This window comes from Rhopalosiphum padi, unplaced genomic scaffold (genome assembly GCF_020882245.1).
Source record: "Rhopalosiphum padi isolate XX-2018 unplaced genomic scaffold, ASM2088224v1 scaffold1, whole genome shotgun sequence".
NCBI classification, from domain to species: Eukaryota; Metazoa; Arthropoda; class Insecta; order Hemiptera; family Aphididae; genus Rhopalosiphum; species Rhopalosiphum padi.
This window is the reverse complement of record NW_026869996.1, coordinates 10498310-10509354: the sequence shown is the minus strand read 5'-3', so window position 1 is coordinate 10509354 and position 11045 is coordinate 10498310. Positions and strand designations below refer to the sequence as shown.

At 27.1% G+C, this 11045-nt stretch overlaps 2 long non-coding RNA genes across 2 annotated transcripts; both read right to left on the bottom strand.

The window, feature by feature from the left end:
- Nucleotides 1-5002: 5002 nt before the first annotated feature.
- On the bottom strand, nucleotides 5003-5925 carry LOC132931153 (uncharacterized). The gene is made up of 2 exons (XR_009662350.1): nucleotides 5739-5925; nucleotides 5003-5233 (listed from the first exon to the last, which is right to left on the bottom strand). It is a non-coding gene; the product is annotated as an uncharacterized LOC132931153 (long non-coding RNA).
- A 2811-nt stretch (nucleotides 5926-8736) lies between these two features.
- On the bottom strand, nucleotides 8737-10331 carry LOC132931394 (uncharacterized). Its single transcript, XR_009662577.1, has 3 exons — nucleotides 10068-10331; nucleotides 9474-9573; nucleotides 8737-8967 (listed from the first exon to the last, which is right to left on the bottom strand). It is a non-coding gene; the product is annotated as an uncharacterized LOC132931394 (long non-coding RNA).
- Nucleotides 10332-11045: the final 714 nt, after the last annotated feature.

Genomic DNA, 11045 nt, shown 5'->3' with positions numbered 1-11045 from the left:
TAATTAGTTGGATATATTATATTATTACCTATATTTAAATTGTAATATATCGTTATTTTACGCGATTTCGTAAAAAATTATATTTCATACGCACATAAAATGTTTTCTATATTGACAATGGATTTATTTTTTTACGGTTACTTGAAGGAAAAACTTATGGATAACCTAGTATTGGATTTTTTAACCTTAAGTATAAATCACAAAAGATTTTATGAATTTTCAACTTCAAAATTCTTTGCAAATTTTCGTGATTTTGATATATTTTTTAAACATTTGAACTTTAAATGCTTATAAACAAAAATTGTGACTAACGATTTTTGATTTATTTTTTACTACGATAAGTTTCAATTATCTATAAGGTAGCTTAAAAAATGTCAAAATATATTGAAAATTTAATCGCAAATAGATAACGCTAATTATAAACGTTTGTTTGAAAATTTCATGTATTTACAATGATTCGTTTTTGACTTACAGCAAAATCAAAAAATCGATTTTGTCTTTTCAAAGAGGGGGCTGAAGTCAAAAACGAAGCATTATTACTACTCCAAAAAGTGATGACGGACACAAAAATAATACAAACATCATTGTAAAATCAATACATTCATCCACTCCGTTCAGAATCTAAAAAATAATTATTTGTATTATTCGTCAAAATTAACTTATAAAATCATATTTTATAGTTTTTATGAAGTAAAAATATCAGATTAAATGAAACATGTGCAAGTTAAAAAATGATAAATTAGAATCATTTTCTTAATCAAGACACTTACTTGTGTTAACTTCAGGCATAAAATATGAACAATCTCGTTTATAATATCAAAAAATCTTTATTAAATGAACAACAACTACACGCAAAAGCTAAGTAAAAAACAACGATCGGTTACTCTAAAACGACCGTCCGGTGAACGGCACACAACCAACTAGTTTTTCTCTGAGGCGATCGGGCATCGGCCGACGGATGTCGTCCCCACTACCGCCCTCTGTCGGTGCATACATTTAATAATTTTGAGTGTTTTATAAGCAGTTTAAAATAGGAATTTGTCAAAATTATCATATAAAAACATGTATTATAGTGTATTCAAAATACCAGGTTAAATGAAACACCTGAAAGATAATAATGGTAAATTTCTTAAACCATTGTTAAAGCTTCTAAACTTTAACTTAATATTTGAGTGTTTTATAAATGTTTTATAATGATCATTTAAATATAGTAAAAATAAAATATATTTATAGCATAGGTAAATTTTAAGAATAAACAATACAAGCTAAAGGTGTTTACTATTATTTTATTCAGATATTTAACAAATCTCAATTGTTTCACAGCTATTAATTTAGAATCAATTATATTCAATAACCATTGCACGCACATTGCATAAATCCAATATTATTATCAGTATCTTCTAGTCCATTTTCAACATAGCATGTTGATTCTTTCCTTGGTGGTAGAAATGTGGAATTCGTGTCTCAGCGTGCCTTGATTGATCTGATATACTGCCATCTGAAAAAATGTAGTAAGTTAATAATGTATAACGGTTGGAGAATAACTTGAGAATACAGTGTTTTACAGGCAGTTCAAAGTATGAATTTGTAATATTAGTCAATATTATCATATTAAAAACATGTTTTATAGTGTTTATGAAGTATCAGCTTAAATGACAAATATGGATGTTGGTAATGGTAAATAAGAATCATTTACTTAATATAACTGTCTAGGTTTCATGACACTAACTTGATAATTGAGATTTTTATGAGCAGCTAAAAATATGAAATTGTAATATGAGTCAAAATTATGATATATAAGCACGTTTTATAGTGTTTATTATTAAGTATGAGCCTAAATGAAATATATGGAAGTTAATAATGGTAAATAAGAACCATTTACTTAATATAATGGTTAGGGTTTTGTGACACTAACTTTTTGTAACAATACTATTAATTGAATATCAATTACATCCAATACCCATTACACGCACGTTGCACAAAACCATTAATATTAGCAGTACCTTCTATTCCATTTTCAACGGAAAATGTTGTAACTTTCCCTAGTGATAGAAATGCTAATTCATGTCTCAGCATGCCTCCAGTGATCTGCAGTACTGCCATCTAAAACACAAATAGTCAGTTAAATATGTATAATGGTTAAAGAAATAATTATAATGCTTAGCAATAAAAGAGATAATACAAATCTACCAGAATGTTTTGTTGAGTTTTAATGTAAAACGAAATATAAGTAAAGAATACAATTGTACATTAACATAAAATTGCTGCTTTTCAATATTAAAAATAATAAGAGTTTGTAATACTTGTATACTTGTATACAATAAGAATCATTGTCATCATTTAGTAGTCAAGGTTTCTAGACACTAACATGAGAATTGAGTGTTTTATAAGCAGTTAAAAATATGACTTTGTAATATTTGTTAAAATTACCATGTAAAATCATGTTTTATTGTGTTTATGAAGTATCAGCTTAAATGTAATATTTGAATGTCAGTAATTGAAAATTAGAATCATTTGCTTATAATCTAATGGTCAGAGTTTCATGACACTGACTTTTTATTACACTACAATTAATTTAATATCAATTAAATTCAATACCCATTACACGCACGTTGCACAAAACCCTTATTATTAGCAGTATCGTCTAGTACATTTTCAACGTAGGATGTTGATATTTTGCATAGTGGTAGAAATGTGAATTCATGTCTCAGCATGTATTGAGTGATCTGCTGTACTGCCATCTAAAAATAAAAAATATTCAGTTAAATATGTATAGTGGTTGGAGAATAACTTGAGAATACAGTGTTTTACAAGCAGTTCAAAGTATGACTTTGTAATATTTGTTTAAATTTTCATATCAAAATTATGATATTAAATCATTTTTTATTGTCTGTATGAAGTATCATCTTAAATGTAATAATTGAATGTCAATAATGGAAAATTAGAATCATTTGCTTATAATCTAATGGTCAGGGTTTCATGACACTGACTTTTTGTTACACTACTATTAATTTAATATCAATTAAATTCAATACCCATTACACGCACGTTGCACAAAACCATTATTATTAGCAGTATCGTCAAGTACATTTTCAACGTAGGATATTGATATTTAGCATAGAGGTAGAAATGTGAATTCATGTCTCAGCGTGTATTGAATGATCTGCTGTACTGCCATCTAAAAAAAAAATAGTAAGTTAAATATGTATAATGGTTGGAGGATAAAATGTCGCTACTAGACACCGTAAAGAGGACAACAATTTTTATATAACAACTAGTACATGGACAACACTGAATAATTTTGAAATTGAAACAATCAAAACATAAACTAACAGACAAACTTCATTTTTATTAAAAAATTCTTGAAAACAATTTACAGTTGAAACGCAAATACAAATACGAATGTAAAACTGCAAAATGATATGAAATATAGACATAATATAATATAACAGACGATAAGAAATAATAATTATGATAAGCCATAAAAGATAGTACCTACAAATATACCAGAATGTTTTCTAGAATATAAATGTACATATTATAAGTGTGACTAGAGAATACATTTGTACAACTGAAAATTTGCTCCTATTCAATATGAAAAAACGTGGGTATCGCTCCGCTGTATAGTAGAGATGGAAAGTAGGTCACTGGTCACTATAATGGATGTGTTAAATTTGAATGCAACGACGGGTAGTATTGTATACGAAAAACGATTCTGAACGGAGATGATTTGTCAGTCAATGATAATTAGTTGGATATATTATATTATTACCTATATTTAAATTGTAATATATCGTTATTTTACGCGATTTCGTAAAAAATTATATTTCATACGCACATAAAATGTTTTCTATATTGACAATGGATTTATTTTTTTACGGTTACTTGAAGGAAAACTTATGGATAACCTAGTATTGGATTTTTTAACCTTAAGTATAAATCCACAAAGATTTTATGAATTTTCAACTTCAAAATTCTTTGCAAATTTTCGTGATTTTGATATATTTTTTAAACATTTGAACTTTAAATGCTTATAAACAAAAATTGTGACTAACGATTTTTGATTTATTTTTTACTACGATAAGTTTCAATTATCTATAAGTAGCTTAAAAAAATGTCAAAATATATTGAAAATTTAATCGCAAATAGATAACGCTAATATAAACGTTTGTTGAAAATTTCATGTATTTACAATGATTCGTTTTTGACTTACAGCAAAATCAAAAAATCGATTTTGTCTTTTCAAAGAGGGGCTGAAGTCAAAAACGAAGCATTATTACTACTCCAAAAAGTGATGACGGACACAAAAATAATACAAACATCATTGTAAAATCAATACATTCATCACTCCGTTCAGAATCTAAAAATAATTATTTGTATTATTCGTCAAAATTAACTTATAAAATCATATTTTATAGTTTTTATGAAGTAAAAATATCAGATTAAATGAAACATGTGCAAGTTAAAAAATGATAAATTAGAATCATTTTCTTAATCAAGACACTTACTTGTGTTAACTTCAGGCATAAAATATGAACAATTCGTTTATAATATCAAAAATCTTTATTAAATGAACAACAACTACACGCAAAAGCTAAGTAAAAACAACGATCGGTTACTCTAAAACGACCGTCCGGTGAACGGCACACAACCAACTAGTTTTTCTCTGAGGCGATCGGGCATCGGCCGACGGATGTCGTCCCCCACTACCGCCCTCTGTCGGTGCATACATTTAATAATTTTGAGTGTTTTATAAGCAGTTTAAAATAGGAATTTGTCAAAATTATCATATAAAAACATGTATTATAGTGTATTCAAAATACCAGGTTAAATGAAACACCTGAAAGATAATAATGGTAAATTTCTTAAACCATTGTTAAAGCTTCTAAACTTTAACTTAATATTTGAGTGTTTTATAAATGTTTTATAATGATCATTTAAATATAGTAAAAATAAAATATATTTATAGCATAGGTAAATTTTAAGAATAAACAATACAAGCTAAAGGTGTTTACTATTATTTTATTCAGATATTTAACAAATCTCAATTGTTTCACAGCTATTAATTTAGAATCAATTATATTCAATAACCATTGCACGCACATTGCATAAATCCAATATTATTATCAGTATCTTCTAGTCCATTTTCAACATAGCATGTTGATTCTTTCCTTGGTGGTAGAAATGTGAATTCGTGTCTCAGCGTGCCTTGATTGATCTGATATACTGCCATCTGAAAAAATGTAGTAAGTTAATAATGTATAACGGTTGGAGAATAACTTGAGAATACAGTGTTTTACAGGCAGTTCAAAGTATGAATTTGTAATATTAGTCAATATTATCATATTAAAAACATGTTTTATAGTGTTTATGAAGTATCAGCTTAAATGACAAATATGGATGTTGGTAATGGTAAATAAGAATCATTTACTTAATATAACTGTCTAGGTTTCATGACACTAACTTGATAATTGAGATTTTTATGAGCAGCTAAAAATATGAAATTGTAATATGAGTCAAAATTATGATATATAAGCACGTTTTATAGTGTTTATTATTAAGTATGAGCCTAAATGAAATATATGGAAGTTAATAATGGTAAATAAGAACCATTTACTTAATATAATGGTTAGGGTTTTGTGACACTAACTTTTTGTAACAATACTATTAATTGAATATCAATTACATCCAATACCCATTACACGCACGTTGCACAAAACCATTAATATTAGCAGTACCTTCTATTCCATTTTCAACGGAAAATGTTGTAACTTTCCCTAGTGATAGAAATGCTAATTCATGTCTCAGCATGCCTCCAGTGATCTGCAGTACTGCCATCTAAAACACAAATAGTCAGTTAAATATGTATAATGGTTAAAGAAATAATTATAATGCTTAGCAATAAAAGAGATAATACAAATCTACCAGAATGTTTTGTTGAGTTTTAATGTAAAACGAAATATAAGTAAAGAATACAATTGTACATTAACATAAAATTGCTGCTTTTCAATATTAAAATAATAAGAGTTTGTAATACTTGTATACTTGTATACAATAAGAATCATTGTCATCATTTAGTAGTCAAGGTTTCTAGACACTAACATGAGAATTGAGTGTTTTATAAGCAGTTAAAAATATGACTTTGTAATATTTGTTAAAATTACCATGTAAAATCATGTTTTATTGTGTTTATGAAGTATCAGCTTAAATGTAATATTTGAATGTCAGTAATTGAAAATTAGAATCATTTGCTTATAATCTAATGGTCAGAGTTTCATGACACTGACTTTTTATTACACTACAATTAATTTAATATCAATTAAATTCAATACCCATTACACGCACGTTGCACAAAACCCTTATTATTAGCAGTATCGTCTAGTACATTTTTCCAACGTAGGATGTTGATATTTTGCATAGTGGTAGAAATGTGAATTCATGTCTCAGCATGTATTGAGTGATCTGCTGTACTGCCATCTAAAAATAAAAAATATTCAGTTAAATATGTATAGTGGTTGGAGAATAACTTGAGAATACAGTGTTTTACAAGCAGTTCAAAGTATGACTTTGTAATATTTGTTTAAATTTTCATATCAAAATTATGATATTAAATCATTTTTTATTGTCTGTATGAAGTATCATCTTAAATGTAATAATTGAATGTCAATAATGGAAAATTAGAATTCATTTGCTTATAATCTAATGGTCAGGGTTTCATGACACTGACTTTTTTGTTACACTACTATTAATTTAATATCAATTAAATTCAATACCCATTACACGCACGTTGCACAAAACCATTATTATTAGCAGTATCGTCAAGTACATTTTCAACGTAGGATATTGATATTTAGCATAGAGGTAGAAATGTGAATTCATGTCTCAGCGTGTATTGAATGATCTGCTGTACTGCCATCTAAAAAAAAAATAGTAAGTTAAATATGTATAATGGTTGGAGGATAAAATGTCGCTACTAGACACCGTAAAGAGGACAACAATTTTTATATAACAACTAGTACATGGACAACACTGAATAATTTTGAAATTGAAACAATCAAAACATAAACTAACAGACAAACTTCATTTTTATTAAAAAATTCTTGAAAACAATTTACAGTTGAAACGCAAATACAAATACGAATGTAAAACTGCAAAATGATATGAAATATAGACATAATATAATATAACAGACGATAAGAAATAATAATTATGATAAGCCATAAAAGATAGTACCTACAAATATACCAGAATGTTTTCTAGAATATAAATGTACATATTATAAGTGTGACTAGAGAATACATTTGTACAACTGAAAATTTGCTCCTATTCAATATGAAAAAACGTGGGTATCGCTCCGCTGTATAGTAGAGATGGAAAGTAGGTCACTGGTCACTATAATGGATGTGTTAAATTTGAATGCAACGACGGGTAGTATTGTATACGAAAAACGATTCTGAACGGAGATGATTTGTCAGTCAATGATAATTAGTTGGATATATTATATTATTACCTATATTTAAATTGTAATATATCGTTATTTTACGCGATTTCGTAAAAAATTATATTTCATACGCACATAAAATGTTTTCTATATTGACAATGGATTTATTTTTTTACGGTTACTTGAAGGAAAACTTATGGATAACCTAGTATTGGATTTTTTAACCTTAAGTATAAATCACAAAGATTTTATGAATTTCAACTTCAAAATTCTTTGCAAATTTTCGTGATTTTGATATATTTTTTAAACATTTGAACTTTAAATGCTTATAAACAAAAATTGTGACTAACGATTTTTGATTTATTTTTTACTACGATAAGTTTCAATTATCTATAAGTAGCTTAAAAAAATGTCAAAATATATTGAAAATTTAATCGCAAATAGATAACGCTAATATAAACGTTTGTTGAAAATTTCATGTATTTACAATGATTCGTTTTTGACTTACAGCAAAATCAAAAAATCGATTTTGTCTTTTCAAAGAGGGGCTGAAGTCAAAAACGAAGCATTATTACTACTCCAAAAAGTGATGACGGACACAAAAATAATACAAACATCATTGTAAAATCAATACATTCATCACTCCGTTCAGAATCTAAAAATAATTATTTGTATTATTCGTCAAAATTAACTTATAAAATCATATTTTATAGTTTTTATGAAGTAAAAATATCAGATTAAATGAAACATGTGCAAGTTAAAAATGATAATTAGAATCATTTTCTTAATCAAGACACTTACTTGTGTTAACTTCAGGCATAAAATATGAACAATTCGTTTATAATATCAAAAAATCTTTATTAAATGAACAACAACTACACGCAAAAGCTAAGTAAAAACAACGATCGGTTACTCTAAAACGACCGTCCGGTGAACGGCACACAACCAACTAGTTTTTCTCTGAGGCGATCGGGCATCGGCCGACGGATGTCGTCCCCACTACCGCCCTCTGTCGGTGCATACATTTAATAATTTTGAGTGTTTTATAAGCAGTTTAAAATAGGAATTTGTCAAAATTATCATATAAAAACATGTATTATAGTGTATTCAAAATACCAGGTTAAATGAAACACCTGAAAGATAATAATGGTAAATTTCTTAAACCATTGTTAAAGCTTCTAAACTTTAACTTAATATTTGAGTGTTTTATAAATGTTTTATAATGATCATTTAAATATAGTAAAAATAAAATATATTTATAGCATAGGTAAATTTTAAGAATAAACAATACAAGCTAAAGGTGTTTACTATTATTTTATTCAGATATTTAACAAATCTCAATTGTTTCACAGCTATTAATTTAGAATCAATTATATTCAATAACCATTGCACGCACATTGCATAAATCCAATATTATTATCAGTATCTTCTAGTCCATTTTCAACATAGCATGTTGATTCTTTCCTTGGTGGTAGAAATGTGAATTCGTGTCTCAGCGTGCCTTGATTGATCTGATATACTGCCATCTGAAAAAATGTAGTAAGTTAATAATGTATAACGGTTGGAGAATAACTTGAGAATACAGTGTTTTACAGGCAGTTCAAAGTATGAATTTGTAATATTAGTCAATATTATCATATTAAAAACATGTTTTATAGTGTTTATGAAGTATCAGCTTAAATGACAAATATGGATGTTGGTAATGGTAAATAAGAATCATTTACTTAATATAACTGTCTAGGTTTCATGACACTAACTTGATAATTGAGATTTTTATGAGCAGCTAAAAATATGAAATTGTAATATGAGTCAAAATTATGATATATAAGCACGTTTTATAGTGTTTATTATTAAGTATGAGCCTAAATGAAATATATGGAAGTTAATAATGGTAAATAAGAACCATTTACTTAATATAATGGTTAGGGTTTTTGTGACACTAACTTTTTGTAACAATACTATTAATTGAATATCAATTACATCCAATACCCATTACACGCACGTTGCACAAAACCATTAATATTAGCAGTACCTTCTATTCCATTTTCAACGGAAAATGTTGTAACTTTCCCTAGTGATAGAAATGCTAATTCATGTCTCAGCATGCCTCCAGTGATCTGCAGTACTGCCATCTAAAACACAAATAGTCAGTTAAATATGTATAATGGTTAAAGAAATAATTATAATGCTTAGCAATAAAAGAGATAATACAAATCTACCAGAATGTTTTGTTGAGTTTTAATGTAAAACGAAATATAAGTAAAGAATACAATTGTACATTAACATAAAATTGCTGCTTTTCAATATTAAAATAATAAGAGTTTGTAATACTTGTATACTTGTATACAATAAGAATCATTGTCATCATTTAGTAGTCAAGGTTTCTAGACACTAACATGAGAATTGAGTGTTTTATAAGCAGTTAAAAATATGACTTTGTAATATTTGTTAAAATTACCATGTAAAATCATGTTTTATTGTGTTTATGAAGTATCAGCTTAAATGTAATATTTGAATGTCAGTAATTGAAAATTAGAATCATTTGCTTATAATCTAATGGTCAGAGTTTCATGACACTGACTTTTTATTACACTACAATTAATTTAATATCAATTAAATTCAATACCCATTACACGCACGTTGCACAAAACCCTTATTATTAGCAGTATCGTCTAGTACATTTTCAACGTAGGATGTTGATATTTTGCATAGTGGTAGAAATGTGAATTCATGTCTCAGCATGTATTGAGTGATCTGCTGTACTGCCATCTAAAAATAAAAAATATTCAGTTAAATATGTATAGTGGTTGGAGAATAACTTGAGAATACAGTGTTTTACAAGCAGTTCAAAGTATGACTTTGTAATATTTGTTTAAATTTTCATATCAAAATTATGATATTAAATCATTTTTTATTGTCTGTATGAAGTATCATCTTAAATGTAATAATTGAATGTCAATAATGGAAAATTAGAATCATTTGCTTATAATCTAATGGTCAGGGTTTCATGACACTGACTTTTTGTTACACTACTATTAATTTAATATCAATTAAATTCAATACCCATTACACGCACGTTGCACAAAACCATTATTATTAGCAGTATCGTCAAGTACATTTTCAACGTAGGATATTGATATTTAGCATAGAGGTAGAAATGTGAATTCATGTCTCAGCGTGTATTGAATGATCTGCTGTACTGCCATCTAAAAAAAAAATAGTAAGTTAAATATGTATAATGGTTGGAGGATAAAATGTCGCTACTAGACACCGTAAAGAGGACAACAATTTTTATATAACAACTAGTACATGGACAACACTGAATAATTTTGAAATTGAAACAATCAAAACATAAACTAACAGACAAACTTCATTTTTATTAAAAAAATTCTTGAAAACAATTTACAGTTGAAACGCAAATACAAATACGAATGTAAAACTGCAAAATGATATGAAATATAGACATAATATAATATAACAGACGATAAGAAATAATAATTATGATAAGCCATAAAAGATAGTACCTACAAATATACCAGAATGTTTTCTAGAATATAAATGTACATATTATAAGTGTGACTAGAGAATACATTTGTACAACTGA